The sequence below is a fragment of the Triticum dicoccoides genome, chromosome 6B, assembly GCF_002162155.2.
Source record: "Triticum dicoccoides isolate Atlit2015 ecotype Zavitan chromosome 6B, WEW_v2.0, whole genome shotgun sequence".
In the NCBI taxonomy this organism is placed as follows: Eukaryota; Viridiplantae; Streptophyta; class Magnoliopsida; order Poales; family Poaceae; genus Triticum; species Triticum dicoccoides.
Genome location: NC_041391.1, coordinates 151,090,137 through 151,112,772, shown reverse-complemented (window position 1 = coordinate 151,112,772; position 22,636 = coordinate 151,090,137). Strand labels below are relative to the sequence as shown.

General features: G+C 43.2%; 1 pseudogene; it reads right to left on the bottom strand.

Moving 5' to 3' along the window:
* Positions 1–10,454: 10,454 nt before the first annotated feature.
* The window catches only part of LOC119320936, a 17,547-nt pseudogene continuing 5,365 nt past the window's right edge, over positions 10,455–22,636 (bottom strand).

Here is a 22,636-nt window from a genome sequence, read left to right as displayed (position 1 = left end):
CCTCCTCCCTCCTCCGCCGGCAGCCCTCCTTCCACCGCCCTCGACCTCGCCGCCCCTAGCTACCTCTCCGTCGCCCCCCACCCCCTGCCACTAGTTAGTACTAGATTTAGTAGTAGTAGATGTTAATTTAGGGTTAGCTAGTACTAGATGTTGCTTAGTTAGTACTAGATTTTTAGTAGTAGTAGTGGTAGTTGAACTACTTTAGTTGTAGTTGAACTAGTTTAGTAAGTAAATTAATAAACTAGTTGAACTAGTTGAATTAACAGAACTAATCTATTTTTAGTAAGATAATTAATATAAATAGTTGAACTACTTTATTTTTAGAAAGAACTAGTTTTTTTTCTATTTATAGTAAGTTTATATTTAGTAAGAACTAGTTGAATTAATAAAAACTAGTTGAACATGTCATGTTTTTTGTTATTTTTTAGTTTAAGCAATTATTCGGGATGTATTAGTGATAACTTATATGGTTTCAGGTGACCTCCGTCGTCCCCATCACTGACCCCCTCCAACATCCCCGCCGTCGTCCTAGTCACCGACCCCCTCCGACATCGAGGTGAGACCAGCCAAATATCCTTCTATATCTTGTGTTGTTGCTCAAATAGGATATGTGGTTGCCCAAGTGGCCGTTCATGTTCAGTTTACATTTCCGAGTGGCCTATGTTTTGCCGGAGTGTTGATTAATTTCCGTTTCGGCAAATTTCAGGCGCTCGATATGTCCTTTTTTAGCAAAGGTCATGCCGGATTTTGTCGTGAATTCTGGCATGACTTGTGCTAGAATATGTACAAGTTCAATCTTTGAATTATGATTGTAGGAAATGTCGTACTCGGACGAGGACAGTCTCCCGGGGGAGTGTAGCTGGTGCCACGACGATCGAGGTATGTGCGACAGGTTCGTTCGGCTGGACGAAGATCGGCGCTTCAGCATTAAGCTCGAGGAGACCTTCGATTGTGAAATGGTACGCAACAACGACAAGTGTTTTTTTCGTAATTAAGCATGACTTCAACTATTTCAACATCTAATTTTCATATTTTACAATTCGACTAGCTTATCTCATGCCATGCAAGACGCTATGTCTTGGAGAGGATGGGTTTTGAAGACCATGAAAATTTCGAAACAAAGAAAATACACCTAAGGACCCATCATGATATGGATTTTGAAGTAAACATGTGCAATGCTCAGAGCGTAACCCATTTTGGTTGCCAAAATTGGGAAGCATTTTGCAAAATGTATGGTTTTTATGAGGGTATGATTGTCACCATGGATCTTGGTGATCCTGACAGCGAGGAAGACAATATGGACATTTGGGTCCTTGTTGATACGCTTCCGATTGTACCACTATGTGAGTATCTCAAACATAGTTATTAACTAATTTATATTGTTTATTTCAAAATAGTTGATAGCTTATTTCCATTGACAGCTTATTTTGATTCTTCAAAGACTGTGCGGAAGATGGTAGATAAAACCCACTACACCGATGGCACCGAATTAATGTATAAGGAGAAAAATCATCTGATCGCATTTTGTACTCTTCTTGAGAATTACAATGACTATTATCGAACTCCTCAAAATTATGGTGAATACGTGCCACTAGTGCATGTATTGAACCACGATAACTTCTCTGGAGATACCCTGGTAAGATTTTTACTATTACGACATCCGTGCATCTTTTGCATACTTCTGTACATCATTGCTAACTACGAAGTTATTATTATATTTTTCAACAGAAACTCCCGATGGATTGTGTGCCTCATCTGATGTCTCTGCATGGTCGCCTCTCAGTTCTGAACATACTGCCAGGTAAATCTATGGAGCTCACCTGTGCATATCGGATTCCTAAAACCCGTGAACACATGATCATCAGAGAATGGAAGAAATGTATGGACATTCGCAAGGAGGTTCTTGGAAGTAACATTCAGCAAAAGGCAAGAATTGGAGACAGGCTAATCTCCATTCTCCATAATGGAGAGTCAGGGGCTATCTTGTTTTTTGCTATTTTACCTTAGAAAATCTAGTAGGTCTTAATCGAATGTAATAGGTCCTATGAGGTACAATATGTTTATTATGTGGTAATGTGTTAGAGATGATAATGATGATCTTGAGGAGGTGTTATGTGATGTGAATGATGAAAACGATGATATTGAGGAGGTGTTATATGACAACGATGTATTATGATGCTAAGTTGTTAATGATATGATGATGATGATGATACTATTATATCATTGGGTGAAAGAACCGCGGATTAGTTTCAAGTGGATGGACATCCACTTGAAACTAGTCCACGGTTCTTTCACCCCATGATGTAATAACTCATTATGATGTAAAAACAATCTCTAAATTCCTGTTGTATGAAAACTTGTGTAAAGGTGTATGAATACAACATGAAAAAGAAAAGAAATAAAATACTAAATAATAGTAGTAGCGCGTGTAAGGAGAAGTGCTACTACTAATTACCAGTAGCGATGTTCTGGAGAAGCGCTGCTACTAAGTCAATTTAGCAGTAGTGTGTGTCAAGACGCGCTATTGCTAAGCATTAGCTGTAGCGCCTTATCAGTAGCGCTCCTGCCCGCGCTACTGATAGGCCCAAAACCTGCGCTGCTGCTAGGCTTTTCCCTAGTAGTGAGATGGGATTGTAATCTCTCTGTTTCCCTTCGTAACGTTTCGGTCTAACCGAAGTGAGCGATCGGTCCCACCGAGATTGCAATGTAAACTCTCTGTTTCCTTTTTGTAACATTTCGGTCTCATCGAAAAGACCAAATCGGTCCCACCGAGTTTACCAGACCAACTCTCTGGAAAGCTTATTACCAAATCGGTCTCACCGAGTTTGTGTAATCGGTCTTACCGAGATTATGTTATGCCCTAACCCTAACCGAATCGGTCTCACCGAGATGCATGTCGGTCCCACCGAAAATCACTAACGGTCACTAGGTTTACTAAATCGGTCCGACCGAGTCTGTTGAATCGGTCCCACCGAGTTTGGTAAATTGTGTGTAACGGTTAAATTTTGTGTGGAGGCTATATATACCCCTCCACCTCCTCTTCATTCATGGAGAGAGCCATCAGACCGAACCTACACTTCCAACTTACCATTTCCGAGAGAGAACCACCTACTCATGTGTTGAGGCCAAGATATTCCATTCCTACCATATGAATCTTGATCTCTAGCCTTCCCCAAGTTGCTTTCGACTCAAATCTTCTTTCCACCAGATCAAAACCTATGAGAGAGAGTTGAGTGTTGGGGAGACTATCATTTGAAGCACAAGAGCAAGGAGTTCATCATCAACGCATGATTTGTTACTTCTTGGAGAGTGGTGTCTCTTAGATTGGCTAGGTGTCACTTGGGAGCCTCCGACAAGATTGTGGAGTTGAACCAAGGAGTTTTTCAGGGCAAGGAGATTGCCTACTTCGTGAAGATCTACCGCTAGTGAGGCAAGTCCTTCGTGGGCGACGGCCATGGTGGGATAGACAAGGTTGCTTCTTCGTGGACCCTTCGTGGGTGGAGCCCTCCGTGGACTTGCGCAACCGTTACCCTTCGTGGGTTGAAGTCTCCATCAATGTGGATGTACGATAGCACCACCTATCGGAACCACGCCAAAAACATCCGTGTCTCCAATTGCGTTTGAATCCTCCAAACCCTTCCCTTTACCTTCTTGCAAGTTGCATGCTTTAATTTCCGTTGCCTATATACTCTTTGCATGCTTGCTTGAATAGTGTGATGATTGCTTGACTTGTCCTAAAATAGCTAAAATCTGTCAAACTCTAAAACAGGGAAAAGGTTAAGTTTTTATTGGTCAAGTAGTCTAATCACCCCCCCTCTAGACATACTTCAAGGTCCTACAGAAATACATCTGGTTGCTGGAGAAGGTGAAGTGGAATGCCCATATTGTTCCCTCCTCGATGCGTAATGCGCGCATGACTCTAGGCCAACCCCTTGTGATGGCTGCCCGTCGATCCTTCACTGTCTTCATTATTACTTCTCGATGCTCATTGTAGTCTGGATGAAATACTTTAACCTTCATTGCGTGTCCACCAATCATGTACTTTGCGAGGTAATCTTGAGTGAACTGCTTTGGGAACCATTGAGAACGGCAAAGATTCAGACATTGTTGTCTAACAACTCATTATGGGCAGTAAAAAGAGAAGGCTGCAGAGTTTGTAGTTACCATCCTACAGCTCACTGTTGTGTTGGATAGAGCATAAACAAATAATTTGCTTGCCGCCATTCGTAACTTTTTGCTAATAATCCTTATCGGTTTCCTCACTTGATGCTTGTTCATCAATATCTCACTGCCCCATACGCAAAAAGGTTCAATGCATGGATCCTTGCCAAGGGCATATGTACCTACAAGCAACAAGTCAATATTGGAAGCTAACAAGTGTCTAGGCCTGGATCTATATCCACTACATTATGGAACGACGGGGGGAGTACAAGCCGAGGAATGAAGCTAACCTCAGCGGAAAATGGTGGCTACTCCCGTTGTTGTCCTGCATAAGTAGTGGAAAGGCATGATAAGTACAACAACCTTAACATCAAACAAATATAGCAAAAGTAAACAAATTCATTTCCAAATGATAGCTTGAATGTGTTGGTTTCAGCATGTTGTTAAAGCAGATATAAAATGGAAGGCAATGTTACTGACAGCAGGCTTAATAGCAATCAAATATTGCAATTCAAACTGGTATTGTTGAAAATGAATAGAACGTAGGTAACGCTTAAACATCACACTGGATAAATGTGTAAAGCTGAAATAAAGGGCTTGTGTTAACTACACCAGGAATAACAGGAACCAAATATAGCCGTTCAAACTGGTAATGATGTTGTCGAGCGGCACAGTTCCGACTTGCACATAATGAACAACACATTGTGAATGACTGAAATAAACAAGGCATAAATGACCAGTATAACAACCAAATATAGCCATTGAAAACTGGACAAAGTCTCACTGCAACCAACCTAACAAGCAAATACAAATAAATAGGGCATATGCTTGAAAACTGGACAAATGCTCACTGCAACCAACCTAACAAACATATAAAGATAAACAAGGCATCTGCTTGATAACTGGACAAATGCTAAAAAAAGCAACCTAACAACCAAATACAGATAAAAAAGGCATCTGCTTGATAACTGGACAAATGCTAAAAAATACCTAACAACCAAATACAGATAAACAAGGCATCTGCTTGATAACTGGACAAATGCTCACTGCAACCAAACTAAGAACCAAATACAGATAAACAAGGCATCTGCTCAATAACTGAAAAAATGCTCACTCCAACCAACCTAACAACCAAATACAGATAAACAGGGCATCTACTCAATATAAACAACCAAATATAGCCATTCGTGAAACTGAAGTGGACAATTCATAATTAAACATCACATAGCCCTGTTGAACAATACATTTTTGCATAACTGAAATAATTAAACATGACACAGTTAAAGCACCGCACGACAAATGTTACTACAACATAGGGTACGGGTTGGCAAGCTGGAAAAGGTAAGATTTATTGGTAGAATGTTGCCTCACATTTCATGGACAGGATCCTTCCAGATGGAAAAGAACATACCCATGGTGCACTCTCTGATGTCACAGATGGGCTATTTCACCTTGGAAGAACCTTCGTGGGTGCCCTCCTCATGGTCGTGGTCGTGGTACATGAGATCTGACTTGGCAATTGAGGATCCCAAGCTGCTGTCGTAGAACGTGTCCTTCAGAAATAACAAAATGGGCTCCATGGCATATAAAGCTCGCAAATCCTTGACCGCTTGGCGGAGGAGATCAGGACCAGGGCCGTCCAAGAGGTCAACGACGGTTGAACCGGAGGGGTTGGGGATGGACCACTTAACCTGTGACATGGCCCGCGTGAAGCCGTCGGTGTGGACGAGCTTGATGTCGTAGCCAACTTTCCCGAGATACAATAATACGCTAGCCTGCTGACATGAAGCCTTTGGCATGGCAACATAGTCAACATCTTCGCCGGCTTCCGCACCGACGTGTTGCTCTGGGATCGATAGGTCGGGGCAAATGGCAACCACCTCGCCAACATCCGCCGGAGAGGCCATGATAAACTTCTTCTTGGCTGAACGCTCGTCGGGCTCCCCGGGATACATGGTCGAGCTTAGGCTGCGACATTCTGGAGCAGGGGATGTGGATCTGGCGGGAAGGGACACAGCAAGCCTCATCTAAAAACTCAGGGGAGTGTGGCGACGGTATGGGAATTGCAGGGTAACCTGAACTTTATTATCTAAGCTAGGAGGAACAGGCAGACCAGCAGGGGTTGGCGGCGGCGCCGGCGGGGGCCGCGAGCTAGGGTTTGAGGGGGGGAGGAGGCGAGTGGGGGACTATGGAGGGGGGGTTGGTGTTTGAGGATACCCCGTAGCTGCTGAAAAATTTAGTAATGGTCGGTGGAGATGGTGGTGGACGAGGGAGGGCGGCGGTTCAAATGCCTCGGCTACTGCAATTTTACTATAAGGTCGGTGCTGGAGGAGTGTGGGCGATGGTTGAAGTACGGTGGCTACTAAAATTTGGTCAAAGGAATTGATGCGGGGCGGGAGTGCCCAAGATCGCGCACCGTCCAATAACAATATGTGTCTATGATAATAAGGGAAAGTGGTGCAGAACCGCCGATTTTTTCAACGCTCAAGGCGGGTAGTTTGTTTTTATATTTCTATCTAGCTAGTCTATTGCACATGGTTAGTCCTAATTTCCAAATAAACTTACCCGCCTTTAGCTTGCACAGGTGGTGGTTTTACAGCGCACTTGCATCGCACACGGTTAAGCCAGTACCTCCACCCTTTGCTCGCGCTTGCGCGGTCATGGTGATTTCAGCGCACTTGCATCGCAGACGGTTGAGCGAGTACCTCCACCCCTTTGCTCGCGCTTGCTCGGTCGTGGTAAATTCAGCGCACTTGCATTGCACACGGTTGAGCCAGTACCTCCACCTTAATTTGCTCGCGCTTGCGCAGTCGTGGTGATTTCAGCGCACTTGCATCGCACACGGTTGAGCCAGGACCTCCACCTTATTTTCTCACGCTTGCGCAGGCGTGGTCATTCTCAGCGCACTTGTATCGCACACGGTTAAGATATCATAGCCGTGTTCGTTGAGCGTCATCAGAGTCTCTGCAGCAAAAAATAACGTTAGAGAGGGTCAAAAGACAGCCACACCCGCATGTGGCCCAAATATATACGAGTGAAAAGGGTGGTCTGTGATGTTCAGAATTCCAATGCACAACTTTGACCGTGCGCGCCCACGATTGGGCACGTCGTTGAAGACTGACGAGAGGGGCTTGAAGTCAAGAACCACCTGGAAGTGGCCAAATATATGTAGGAATATTGGTGGTGTTTAAAACTTTAAATACACAATGCATAACTTTGGTGGCACCTGCCTCGCAAACCCGAAAGCATCCTTGGATATATCTTTCCCTAATATTAAAGGACGGATTGTTTCTCCAGTATTTTTCGTTCACGGTGGACCCACATAATTTTTGTACGTCCTAGGCTTTGTAAGTCGCAGCGTTTCGTCTTTCTCTCGATTCGTTTCTATCCAAAAAAATCACAGGACGCATAGAGCCACAATGGGCCGGCCCATTAGCGTACAAAGAGCCCGCGCTAAAAGAATTTCCAAGAAAAACATACTGCGACGCGAGGAATCAAACCCATCCACTCATGCTAGAGCACTCAAATGCTTACCAATAGACTAAACAAGACTATTTATTTTATTAGCACCACGAAATTTTAAATTACGTACATAGTGGCGCCAGATACTGTGAGGAAAATATATTTTTCAAAGTGAATATATTTTAGAATGCGAAAATTTGGCCAAGTTGTTAATAATTTTTTAAAAGTCGCACATTTTTTTAAAGAAAAATATTTTTATTTCTATTTTTTTGAAACCTGAGTATTTTTTTTAAAACACAGACAATTTTTTAAAATTAGGGGCTATTGTTGTGATTATTTCTCGAATTTGGAAACATTTTTAAAACACAAATATTTTTTGAACTTTAAATTTGAAAAGGCAAACATTTTGTAAACATGTTTTTTTATGGGAGGTACTGTAGCTAAATTGTTTTAATCTATACATATATAATAAAACTTGGCGAATATTTGAAATATGCCCACGTCATGCTTTGGTTTACTTCATTTTATTAAACTAGGGATATGAAAAGGAATCTTTTTCTCTTTTGCGTCTTCACGTACAACCAGTCTCAGTCGGCCTAATGACTCCCGCCAAATGCATGAGGAGTCCAACTAAGGTTTCAAGGTCTATCTGACACAAACTGCTCAATTTACATGATAACACGGACATATATTATGTGCAGTGCTTTTACCCTATTATATTAGCCAAATGATAAAAACAAATTGTGTTCAACGCTTTTGATCTTCATCGGACACGAAGGTGGCTCAACAATCCAGCTATTGGACCTTGCCAACCTTGATTAGTGACAGCTGGTACTGCGACCACCGACGACGAGGACGACAAAGACGACAAGCGGAAACATGTGTCTGGTGTTATATTGAAATGGAGGATGTGGACCCGAGAATGAGGTATTAGTCATGTTTATTATGTTATGGGCATGAGGGTGAGGTCTTTAGCCATACTCAATGGGTAAGGGCATGTAAGGGTTGTTTTCTCCCGTTGCAATGCACGGGCATGTTTCCTAGTATATATATTCTGCACACCACTTCCGCACTGCACGCCGAACGCAAGTGCACGTCATTCTTTAAACCAAGTGTGCTGCAGTACTCACACGAGTGAACTTCTCGTCGGAAAAAACTGCACGTGTTATTTTTTCGGTACTGTTTTTGCTCTAATTTTTTAACCGTTTATCGGAACGAGTCGTGTAATATAGAGTTGAAAAGCTATGTATTAGGCTCAACTTCGACATGTTGAACACTTTTCGAGATTTCACACGGTTTAAGAGGAGTTTTGAAAATGGTGCGGCCCATGACGAGTGGCAGCGAGCGTTTTTTCGTGATTTCTTCTAAACCGCTCGCCGGAATGAAGCAAATGATACACCGTTGGAAAGATATCGTCGAGGCGCATCTTTTTCATATCTGTTATTTTCTCTAATTCGTTATGGTTTAAGAGCAGTTTCAAATTTACTAAATCGCGGAACTCTGTTTTTAAATTTTTTAAAATTTTCAGTACTGTTTTCGCTCCAGTTTTTTCACCGTTTGTCGAAACGAGACGTGTGATACACCGTTGGAAAGCTATGGATGAGGCGCAACTTTCACATGTTGAAATTTTTTTGAGATTCCTTGCGGTTTTTAGTTAATTTTGAAAATCATGCGGCTGACGATGTGTGGCTGCGGCCATTTTTTTGTAATTTTTTTCAAATCGCTTGTCGGAATGATCCAAACGATACGCCGTTGGAAAGATATTGTCGAGACACAACTTTTTCATGTAGAGCACTCTCTCTAATTTCTTACAGTTTAAGAGCAGTTTTAATATTACCAAAATGCGGACATTCTGTTTTTTACGACCCCTAAATTGACGAGTGAACTTCATCCGACAGAAAACCGCACTACTTCGGCTGGAAAATCGCACTTCATCAGCCGGTCAAGTGAACTTCATGATTTCTTGTCTTTTTGTAAAAGAAATTAAGTTTTCTGTTGTCTTTTTTTTTTCTAACAAGTGGACCGCAAGGACGGAGCGAGTGAACTACATCTGATAATAAGCGAACTTCTTTGAGATGTTTTGATTTCTGTTGAATTTTTTTGTCTCATCTGGACTACACGGTCAATGTTAATGAGTTGCATCAAATTTTCGATTTTTTTTCTTTTTCTCTTTTCTTTCAAAGTGAACCACCAAAGGATTTCCAAGGGAACTGCATCAAGAAATAATCCACAATTTTTTCACCATCCATATTTAGTAATCTTTTTTGGGCAGGAAACTGCACAAAACGAAACAAGGTGCTGCACTACCAAGCTAACCAAACTACATTTTTACAGAGCAAAACCGTGAATAAAAATACAGAAAGCTGGAATATGCGCCCAGACGTTGACCCAGGAACGCCAGATTAACTGCAAGATTTGCACTGCAAGCCATGCGCGGTGAAGCTGCACACCAAACACTACAAACCTGCATACTACGCCGCAGCTGACTGCATCTCCGCATGCTGACGGATCCGGTAGACCTCGTGATCGAAGAACCTCCAGTTTTCCCAGCGACGAGCTAACTCACAGTGAACCACCAAGGTTTTCATAATTAACTGCATTAGGTTTTCAACACTTTTCAAACGAGGCCATATAACTTTTATACATAAAATCATCAAACATGGAAAACACCATTCTGCACTGCATGTCCACATGGCCGAAACTGCATGCTGATCTCTAAACATCACCATGTTTCATCGCGTACTGCAATCAAACGAGTTCCTGTAATTTTTATACATAAAATCCTCAAACACAAAAAAGCACGGTCTGTAGAAGGGGTGTGCTCGATCTTCCTATCTCCACCAGGAGATAGCCACTGGATCCGTGGAAGAAGGTGTATGGGTTGCACTGGGGAGGGTTTCCCGGCGCGGCAGAACCGTCCTTGCCTCACACAGAGCAGCAGGAGAAGGCACGACCAGCGCCATGGATCTGACAATGAACTGCAAAAGGAAATTCAGTGAGCTACAAAAAATTCACCGACGAGTGGCATACCGACCTGCAATTTGAGCCGCGACGAGCTGCACACCATGTTGCAGCGTGGTCGATGGCGCCCACGTGCAGGAGAGGAGGCGAGCTCCCGGTCCTGGCCGAAGAGCGGGATGCCCCGAGTCTCCCTACCACCTTTGGTGAAACTAATAATAGATGGCTCCATCAACACGGCTACCCCTGCGGGAGACTCAACAACCACTCAGTAAGTCGCTTCCACCGGTCCGACATTGGTGACAGTTCGTGAAATTGTGACATTGTCCTTTAGGTTTGGCACGGCGATTGATGGGAGGTTGAGATTGAGTTGGTAGGACTCACAGCCGTCTAACAATCCGAGGGTGCAATTCAAGAATTTGTTGTACTCCTTTGCATCCACATCATAAACCAAGCCAGGATCGACGGCCCTGTCTGGGTCCATGTGGCCACCCCCAAAATCAAAAGGGTCAGCTAGTTTTCTTGGCACCCCCTCAGCTTGGATCGGCATACCGAAACGATCGGTCACTGAAGCTGCAAGAAGTTTAAGTAGTGATGAAGCTTGTCTTATGCATATTGTGACGAGGGACTTAGAATATTAACTTTACTATATTGCCATGTTTGTACCTGTGGTGATAACGGCAGATTTGATCATGGCAGGTGACCAGTCAGGGTGAACCGACTTGAGCAGCGCAGTGACCGCTGAGACATGAGGACATGCCATGGACGTCCCGGACAACAACACGTAGGTGCCGCGCACTGCTGCCAAGATGTTGACTCCCGGTGCAGCTATATCAGGCTATTCAAACATGTACATGATACAAGTCTCAAGTATTCCAACAACTAGAGAGCCTAGGTACATAGCGAAGTGCAACCTACTTTTCTTTAAATAAGAAGAAATACATACCTTGAGTATGGCTGAAAACGCTAGGCTAGGGCCTCTCGACGAGAACAGAGGCGACCCTCGGCGACAACACCTCATTTCCAACAACGCTCATGGTAGGTGACACCTTCACCACCGGACTCCTAACATGGCACATGACAGACATGAGTTAATTATTGTACAAGAAAATCAACATGTGTTCACCTCGCCTATCAACCTGACAACATATGCTCACCCTGTCATATCCCAATATGAAGCAATTCTATGTGCTATCTCAAAATCACGAGAACACAAGGCATAATGTTGTGGCACGCGGCCACATTGTTGACATTATTGATGGCATACTGTGCGAAAATGAGGCCCTTAGCACCGGCCTCCAAGGTACGGTTGATGGCATTGCGAAGTGCCACCCGAGGCGAGGTGAGAAAGGCCACCTCTGGTGCATAGCACAATACGATTTTGCCTGTGACATTGCTCGATGCTAGTGTCTCCATGTCACAGCTAGATAAATATATCAAATTCGGTATCACTCAGAATCAATGAATTGTGATTATACAGCATGTGGAACTACAAATCAAATGTGCCAAGTGGCTTCTATATTTCATATCACCTCCTCGCATGAACGAGGGCCTTAAAGTCGTTGCTGATCACGGATGTGTTGTAGTGAAGAGATTGCCCCTGCATTCAAAATAAAAACACGAAAAAGTTCACCTTTGTCTTTAGACACGTAGGATTGGCCAAGTAGTTATTTGTAAGATAGGTGATTAATTAAAACAAGACTATGGTTTCCATAATGTAATTTTGTTTACGTTGTAAGGTTTTATTGGACTTTGTAGGATGTGTTTATGTCTTGAGATAATTATGGAAAATAACTACCAAAAAGTATAAACATAACAAATAAAACTATTGCAAGGTATAATTAATTCTTGATAAAAAATCAGTTTGAGTGTAAGCATCTCAAATAGTTAAACTGAATTTAAAATTGACTAAACATCCAAACCTTGGCATGTGCATGCAAACCATCTCTTCCAATTATTGATTAATTAACTATATACGAAACAAATATTGCTAGGTGCACGTAGAAAAAAACCCAGAAATGCCAAGGGTACACAGGAAAATAAAAGATGATATTACCATATTAAAACTCGTTGTAGGAAAAAACTTGTGCAGTTCAAACTACCTACCAGATTTCAATCTTTTTCACCGCCAGATTCCGTACAAAAGATGCATATAGTAAATTAGTAAACATCATATTGGTTATTAAGCAAGTAATGTCGGCTTCGACAAATGTGCGCCTGAATTTGTTACCCTATTTTGTAGTCTAAATCTTCAGTCCGGTTCAAAATTATTTTCACGGGTGAATATGTACTAACGATTCGTGGTTTAGATGGTCGTACCTAAAGTATATTATGGCTCCTTTGGTTTGCAGCATCCTAAAAACTTAGGATGAGGAAAATACAGGAATATGGTAAGAATGCATGTGCAAAAATAATGTCTTCCTAGGAATTCTGTCAACTTGGGTGTTTGTTTCATAGGAACCGGAAAAAATACAGGTTTCCTAATAATCTTGGTCAGAGATGCACCTCTATGTTGTCGATGTTAGGGTCTCATCACACACATGTGCAAAAGCATGTGGGATGTGATACACATTAGAAAGGGGTGCATCAAATGAATGGTGTGTGATGGCATTTTCTGATTTAAAAAATCTTGATGCCTCCGAAGGAAGATTCATTGTTGTTGATTGAAAGATTTTCTCTGGTGCCACCGATCTCTATTTTCGTCCAGACCATCTATGTTAGGTCCGGTACATCTGAGAATAACTCTTTTAGGCACTTCCGAGCACCTCTCGATTTGTTTTTGAAGGAAATATGCCCTAGAGGCAATAATAAAGTTATTATTTATTTCCTCATATCGTGATAAATGTTTATTATTCATGCTAGAATTGTATTACCCGGAAACATGATACATGCGTGAATACATAGACAAACATAATGTCACTAGTATGCCTCTACTTGACTAGCTCATTAATCAAAGATGGTTATGTTTCCTAACCATAGACATGTGTTGTCATTTGATTAACGGGATCACATCATTAGGAGAATGATGTGATTGACTTCACCCATTCTGTTAGCCTAGCACTTGATCGTTTAGTATGTTGATATTGCTTTCTTCATGACTTATACAAAGTTCCTACAACTATGAGATTATGCAACTCCCGTTTACCCGAGGAACACTTTGTGTGCTAAACGTCACAACGTAACTGGGTGATTATAAAGGTGCCCTACAGGTGTCTCTGAAGGTACATGTTGGGTTGGCGTATTTCGAGATTAGGTTTTGTCACTCCGATTGTCGGAGAGGTATCTCTGGGCCCTCTCGGTAATACACATCACTTAAGCCTTGCAAGCATTGTAACTAATGAGTTAGTTACGGGATGATGTATTACAGAACGAGTAAAGAGACTTGCTGGTAACGAGATTGAACTAGGTATTGGATACCGACGATCGAATCTCGGGCAAGTAACATACCAATGACAAAGGGAACAACGTATGTTGTTATGCGGTTTGACCAATAAAGATCTTCGTAGAATATGTAGGAGCCAATATGAACAGTCAGGTTCCACTATTGGTTATTGACCGGAAACAGTTCTAGGTCATGTCTACATAGTTCTCGGACCCGTAGGGTCCGCACGCTTGACGTTATGATGACAGTTTTATTATCAGTTTATAAGTTTTGATGTACCGAAGGTTGTTCGGAGTCCCGGATGTGATCACGGACATGACGAGGAGTCTCAAAATGGTCGAGACATAAGGATCGATATATTGGACGACTATATTCGGACATCGGAAGTGTTCCGGGTGATTTCAGAGAAACCCGGAGTGCCAGAGGGGTTACCGGAACCCCCCGGGGAAGTATTGGGCCTTACTAGGCCTGAGGGGAGAGAGAGGGAAGCAGCCTAGGAGGTGGCGCCCCCCCATGGGGAGTCCGAATTCGACTAGGGAAGGGGGGCGCGGCCCCTCTTTCCCTCTCCCTCTCCCTCTCTTTCCTTCCCCCTCTCTCTTCCTAGTTGGACTAGGAAAGGGGAGTCCTACTCCCACTAGGAGGAGGACTCCCCCCTCCTTGGCGCGCCCCCTAGGGCCGTCCGGCCTCCCCCTTGCTCCTTTATATACGGGGGAAGGGGGCACCCTAGAACACACAAGTTGATCTTCATGATCGTTCCTTGGCCGTGTGTGGTGCCCCCCTCCACCATATTCCACCTCGGTCATATCGTCGCGGAGTTTAGGCGAAGCCCTGCGTCGGTAGAACATCATCATCGTCACCACACCGTCGTGCTGACGGAACTCATCCCCGACACCCTGCTGGATCGGAGTCTGGGGATCGTCATCGAGCTGAACGTGTGCAGAACACGGAGGTGTCGTACGTTCGGTGCTTGGATCGGTCGGATCGTGAAGACGTACGAATACACTTCCGCTTTCGGTCTACGAGGGTACGTGGACACACTCTCCCCTCTCATTGCTATACATCACCATGATCTTGCATGTGCGTAGGAAAATTTTGAAATTACTACGTTCCCCAACAATGGTATCAGAGCCTAGGTTTTTATGCGTTGATGTTATATGCACGAGTAGCACACAAGTGAGTTGTGGGTGATACAAGTCATATTGCTTACCAGCATGTCATACTTTGGTTCGGCGGTATTGTTGGATGAAGCGGCCCGGACCAACATTACGCGTACGCTTACGCGAGACTGGTTCTACCGACGTGCTTTGCACACAGGTGGCTGGCGGGTGTCAGTTTCTCCAACTTTAGTTGAACCGAGTGTGGCTACGCCCGGTCCCTGCGAAGGTTAAAACAGCACTAACTTGACAAACTATCGTTGTGGTTTTGATGCATAGGTAAGAACGGTTCTTGCTCAGCCCGTAGCAGCCACGTAAAACTTGCAACAACAAAGTAGAGGATGTCTAACTTGTTTTTGAAGGGCAGGTTGTGATGTGATATGGTCATGACGTGATGCTATATTTTATTGTATGAGATGATCATGTTTTGTCACCAAGTTATCGGCAACTGGCAGGAGCCATATGGTTGTCGCTTTATTGTATGAAATGCAAACGCCCTGTAATTGCTTTACTTTATCACTAAGCGGTAGCGATAGTCGTAGAAGCAATAGTTAGCGAGACGACAACGATGCTACGATGGAGATCAAGGTCTCGCGCCGGTGACGATGGTGATCATGACGGTGCTTCGGAGATGGAGATCACAAGCACAAGATGATGATGGCCATATCATATCACTTATATTGATTGCATGTGATGTTTATCCTTTATGCATCTTATCTTGCTTTGATTGACGGTAGCATTTTAAGATGATCTCTCACATAATTATCAAGAAGTGTTCTCCCTGAGTATGCACCGTTGCTAAAGTTCGTCGTGCCCAGACACCATGTGATGATCGGGTGTAATAAGCTCAACGTCCATCTACAACGGGTGCAAGCCAGTTTTGCACACGCAGAATACTCAGGTTAAACTTGACGAGCCTAGCATATGCAGATATGGCCTCGGAACACGGAGACCGAAAGGTCGAGCGTGAATCATATAGTAGATATGATCAACATAGTGATGTTCACCATTGAAAACTACTCCATCTCACGTGATGATCGGTTATGGTTTAGTTGATTTGGATCACGTGATCACTTAAGATGACTAGAGAGATGTTTGTCTAAGTGGGAGTTCTTAAGTAATATGATTAATTGAACTTAAATTTATCATGAACTTAGTACCTGATAGTATTTTGCTTATCTATGTTTGTTGTAGATAGATGGCTCGTGTTGTTGTTCCGTTGAATTTTAATGCGTTCCTTGAGAAAGCAAAGTTGAAAGATGATGGTAGCAATTACACGGACTGGGTCTCTAACTTGAGGATTATCCTCATTGTTGCACAGAAGAATTACATCCTGGAAGCACCGCTGGGTGCCAGACCTGCTATAGGAGCAACGCCAAATGTTATGAACGTATGGCAGAGCAAAGCTGATGACTACTCAATAGTTCAGTGTGCCATGCTTTACGGCTTAGAACCGGGTCTTCAACGACGTTTTGAACGTCATGGAGCATATGAGATGTTCCAGGAGTTGAAGTTAATATTTCAAGCAAATGCCCGGATTGAGAGATATGAAGTCTCCAATAAGTTCTATAGCTGCAAGATGGAGGAGAATAGTTCTGTCAGTGAGCATATACTCAAAATGTCTGGGTATAATAATCACTTGATTCAACTTGGAGTTAATCTTCCGGATGATAGCATCATTGACAGAATTCTCCAATCACTGCCACCAAGCTACAAGAGCTTCGTGATGAACTATAATATGCAAGGGATGAACAAGACAATTCCCGAGCTCTTCGCGATGCTAAAAGCTGCGGAGGTAGAAATCAAGAAGGAGCATCAAGTGTTGATGGTCAACAAGACCACTAGTTTCAAGAAAAAGGGCAAAGGGAAGAAGAAGGGGAACTTCAAGAAGAACAGCAAGCAAGTTGCTGCTCAAGAGAAGAAACCCAAGTCTGGACCTAAGCCTGAAACTGAGTGCTTCTACTGCAAGCAAACTGGTCACTGGAAGCGGAACTGCCTCAAGTATTTGGCGGATAAGAAGGATGGCAAAGTGAACAAAGGTATATGTGATATACATGTTATTGATGTGTACCTTACTAGAGCTCGCAGTAGCACCTGGGTATTTGATACTGGTTATGTTGCTAATATTTGCAACTCGAAACAGGGACTACGGAATAAGCGAACACTGGCTAAGGACGAGGTGACGATGCGCGTGGGAAATGGTTCCAAAGTCGATGTGATCGCGGTCGGCACGCTACCTCTACATCTACCTTCGGGATTAGTTTTAGACCTGAATAATTGTTATTTGGTGCCAGCGTTGAGCATGAACATTATATCTGGATCTTGTTTGATTCGAGACGGTTATTCATTTAAATCAGAGAATAATGGTTGTTCTATTTATATGAGTAATATCTTTTATGGTCATGCACCCTTAAAGAGTGGTCTATTTTTGATGAATCTCGATAGTAGTAATACACATATTCATAATGTTGAAGCCAAAAGATGCAGAGTTGATAATGATAGTGCAACTTATTTGTGGCACTGCCGTTTAGGTCATATTGGTGTAAAACACATGAAGAAACTCCAAACTGATGGACTTTTGGAACCACTTGATTATGAATCACTTGGTACTTGCGAACCGTGCCTCATGGGCAAGATGACTAAAACGCCGTTCTCCGGAACTATGGAGAGAGCAACAGATTTGTTGGAAATCATACATACAGATGTATGTGGTCTGATGAATGTTGAGGCTCATGGCGGATATCGTTATTTTCTCACCATCACAGATGATTTAAGCAGATACGGGTATATCTACTTAATGAAGCATAAATCTGAAACATTTGAAAAGTTCAAAGAATTTCAGAGTGAAGTTGAAAATCATCGTAATAAGAAAATAAAGTTTCTACGATCTGATGAGGAGAATATTTGAGTTACGAGTTTGGTCTACATTTGAAACAATGCGGAATAGTTTCGCAACTTACGCCACCTGGAACACCACAGCGTAATGGTGTGTCCGAACGTCATAATCGTACTTTACTAGATATGATGCGATCTATGATGTCTCTTACCGATTTACCGCTATTGTTTTGGGGTTATGCTTTAGAGACGGCCGCATTCACATTAAATAGGGCACCATCAAAATCCGTTGAGATGACTCCTTATGAACTATGGTTTGGCAAGAAACCAAAGTTGTCGTTTCTGAAAGTTTGGGGCTGCGATGCTTCGGTGAAAAAGCTTCAACCTGATAAGCTTGAACCCAAATCGGAAAAATGTGTCTTCATAGGATACCCAAAGGAGACAGTGGGGTACACCTTCTATCACAGATCCGAAGGCAAGACATTTGTTGCTAAGAATGGTTCCTTTCTAGAGAAGGAGTTTCTCTCGAAAGAAGTGAGTGGGAGGGAAGTAGAACTTGATGAGGTAACAGTACTAGCTCCCTTATTGGAAAATAGTTCATCACAGAAATCGGTTCCTGTGACACCTACACCAATTAGTGAGGAAGTTAATGATGATGATCATGAAACTTCAGATCAAGTTGTGACTGAACTTCGTAGATCAACCAGAGTAAGATCCGCACCAGAGTGGTACGGTAACCTATTCTGGAAGTCATGCTACTAGATCATGGTGAACCTACGAACTATGAAGAAGCGATGGTGAGCCCAGATTCCGCAAAATGGCTTGAAGCCATGAAATCTGAGATGGGATCCATGTATGAGAACAAAGTGTGGACTTTGGTTGACTTTCCCAATGGTCGGCAAGCAATAGAGAATAAATGGATCTTCAAGAAGAAGACTGACGCTGACGGTAATGTTATTGTTTACAAAGCTCGACTTGTTGCAAAAGGTTTTCGACAAGTTCAAGGGGTTGACTACGATGAGACCTTCTCACCCGTAGCGATGCTTAAGTCTGTCCGAATCATGTTAGCAATTGCCGCATTTTATGATTATGAAATATGGCAAATGGATGTAAAAACTGCATTCCTGAATGGATTTCTGGAAGAAGAGTTGTATATGATGCAACCGGAAGGTTTTGTCGATCCTAAGGGAGCTAACAAAGTGTGCAAGCTCCAGCGATCAATTTATGGTCTGGTGCAAGCCTCTCGGAGTTGGAATAAACGCTTTGATAGTGTGATCAAAGCATATGGTTTTATACAGACTTTTGGAGAAGCCTGTATTTACAAGAAAGTGAGTGGGAGCTCTGTAGCATTTCTGATATTATATGTGGACGACATATTATTGATTGGAAATGATATAGAATTTCTGGATAGCATAAAAGGATACTTGAATAAAAGTTTTTCAATGAAAGACCTCGGTGAAGTTGCTTACATATTGGGCATCAAGATCTATAGAGATAGATCAAGACACTTGATTGGACTTTCACAATGCACATACCTTGATAAAGTTTTGAAAAAGTTCAATATGGATCAGGCAAAGAAAGGGTTCTTGCCTGTATTACAAGGTGTGAAGTTGAGTCAGACTCAATGCCCGACCACTGCAGAAGATAGAGAGAAAATGAAAGGAGTTCCCTATGCTTCAGCCATAGGCTCTATCATGTATGCAGTGCTGTGTACCAGACCTGATGTGTGCCTTGCTATTAGTTTAGCAGGGAGGTACCAAAGTAATCCAGGAGTGGATCACTGGACAGCGGTCAAGAACATTCTGAAATACCTGAAAAGGACTAAGGATTTGTTTCTCGTTTATGGAGGTGACAAAGAGCTTGTCGTAAAGGGTTACATCGATGCAAGCTTTGACACTGATCCGGACGATTCTAAATCGCAAACCGGATACGTATTTATATTGAACGGTGGAGCTGTTAGTTGGTGCAGTTCTAAACAAAGCGTCGTAGCGGGATCTACATGTGAAGCGGAGTACATAGCTACTTCGGAAGCAGCAAATGAAGGAGTCTGGACGAAGGAGTTCATTTCCGATCTAGGTGTCATAACTAGTGCATCGGGACCAATGAAGATCTTCTGTGACAGTACTAGTGCAATTCCCTTGGCAAAGGAATCCAGATTTCACAAGAGGACCAAGCACATCAAGAGACGCTTCAATTCCATCCGGGACCAAGTCCAGGTGGGAGACATAGAGATTTGCAAGATACATACGGATCTGAATATTGCAGACCCGTTGACTAAGCCTCTTCCACGAGCAAAACATGATCAGCACCAAGACTCCATGGGTGTTAGAATCATTACTATGTAATCTAGATTATTGACTCTAGTGCAAGTGGGAGACTGAAGGAAATATGCCCTAGAGGCAATAATAAAGTTATTATTTATTTCCTCATATCATGATAAATGTTTATTATTCATGCTAGAATTGTATTACCCGGAAACATGATACATGTGTGAATACATAGACAAACATAATGTCACTAGTATGCCTCTACTTGACTAGCTCATTAATCAAAGATGGTTATGTTTCCTAACCATAGACATGTGTTGTCATTTGATTAACGGGATCACATCATTAGGAGAATGATGTGATTGACTTGACCCATTCCGTTAGCTTAGCACTTGATCGTTTAGTATGTTGCTATTGCTTTCTTCATGACTTATACAAAGTTCCTACAACTATGAGATTATACAACTCCCGTTTACCCGAGGAACACTTTGTGTGCTACCAAACGTCACAATGTAACTGGGTGATTATAAAGGGGCTCTACAGGTGTCTCCGAAGGTACATGTTGGGTTGGCGTATTTCGAGATTAGGTTTTGTCACTCCGATTATCGGAGAGGTATCTCTGGGCCCTCTCGGTAATACACATCACTTAAGCCTTGCAAGCATTGTAACTAATGAGTTAGTTACAGGATGATGTATTACGGAACGAGTAAAGAGACTTGCTGGTAACGAGATTGAACTAGGTATTGGATACCGACGATCGAATCTCGGGCAAGTAACATACCAATGACAAAGGGAACAACGTATGTTGTTATGCGGTTTGACCGATAAAGATCTTCGTAGAATATGTAGGAGCCAATATGAACATCCAGGTTCCACTATTGGTTATTGACCGGAAACAGTTCTAGGTCATGTCTACATAGTTCTCGAACCCGTAGGGTCCGCACGCTTAACGTTACGATGACAGTTTTATTATGAGTTTATAAGTTTTGATGTACCGAAGGTTGTTCGGAGTCCCGGATGTGATCACAGACATGACGAGGAGTCTCGAAATGGTCGAGACATAAAGATCGATATATTGGACGACTATATTCGGACAGAGGAAGTGTTCCGGGTGATTTCGGAGAAAACCGGAGTGCCGGAGGGGTTACCGGAACCCCCTCGGGGAAGTATTGGGTCTTAGTGGGCCTGAGGGGAGAGAGAGGGCAGCAGCCCAGGAGGTGGCGCCCCCCCCCCCATGGGGAGTCCGAATTGGACTAGGGAAGGGGAGCGCGGCCCCTCTTTCCCTCTCCCTCTCCCTCTCTTTCCTTCCCCCTCTCTCTTCCTAGTTGGACTAGGAAAGGGGAGTCCTACTCCCACTAGGAGGAGGACTCCCCCCCCTCCTTGGCGCGCCCCCTAGGGCCGGCCGGCCTCCCCGCTTGCTCCTTTATATATGGGGGCAGGGGGCACCCTCGAACACACAAGTTGATCTTTATGATCGTTCCTTAGCCGTGTGCGGTGCCCCCCTCCACCATATTCCACCTCAGTCATATCGTCGCGGAGATTAGGCGAAGCCCTGCGTCGGTAGAACATCATCATCGTCACCACACCATCGTGCTGATGGAACTCATCCCCGACACCCTGCTGGATCGGAGTCCGGGGATCGTCATTGAGCTGAATGTGTGCAGAACACGGAGGTGTCGTACGTTCGGTGCTTGGATCGGTCTGATCATGAAGACTTACGAATACATCAACCGCGTTGTCATAACGCTTCCGCTTTCGGTCTACGAGGGTACGTGGAGACACTCTCCCCTCTTGTTGCTATACATCACCATGATCTTGCGTGTGCGTAGGAAAATTTTGAAATTACTACGTTCCCCAACAGTTTTAGCCCAGTGTCTCAGAATAGGGCCAGTTCCCGAGAAAATCCTATCACATACCTCCGAGTTGAGACTTAGTTGTTTTTGCACTGATTCAATTCTGAGATTTGCTCAGTTGACCCCGGTACCTCCGAGAATCATTATCTCGGTCTGAGTAAGTTCTCTTACTAGCATAAATGAGCTCCTTTTGTGTTAGTGTCTATGTGTAATTGGATCTTTGAGAGGCTTACTTTGTCTTCCCAACTGATCATTCAAATTTAATGAGTCTTGAAGTACCAGTAAAACATCCATGATCAACTTCTGGGTTAGTTGCTTTTAATCGTGCATCAGTCGAATCTCCTTTCAACATATCCCCCCCCCCATGTGTTAGATAGCACATCTCGAGATCCTTGGTGATAGTGAGTATCTTTGAGAGCAAAAACTTGAAAGTTTGAAGGACAAACTCCTCCCTTTTTTGTGCTACATCCCTCTTTGCTTCAAGCTTATATATCTGTGTGTGTGTGTGTGCGAGAGAGAGAGAGAGAGATAGAGAGAGAGGGGGGAGAGAGAGGGAGAGGGAGA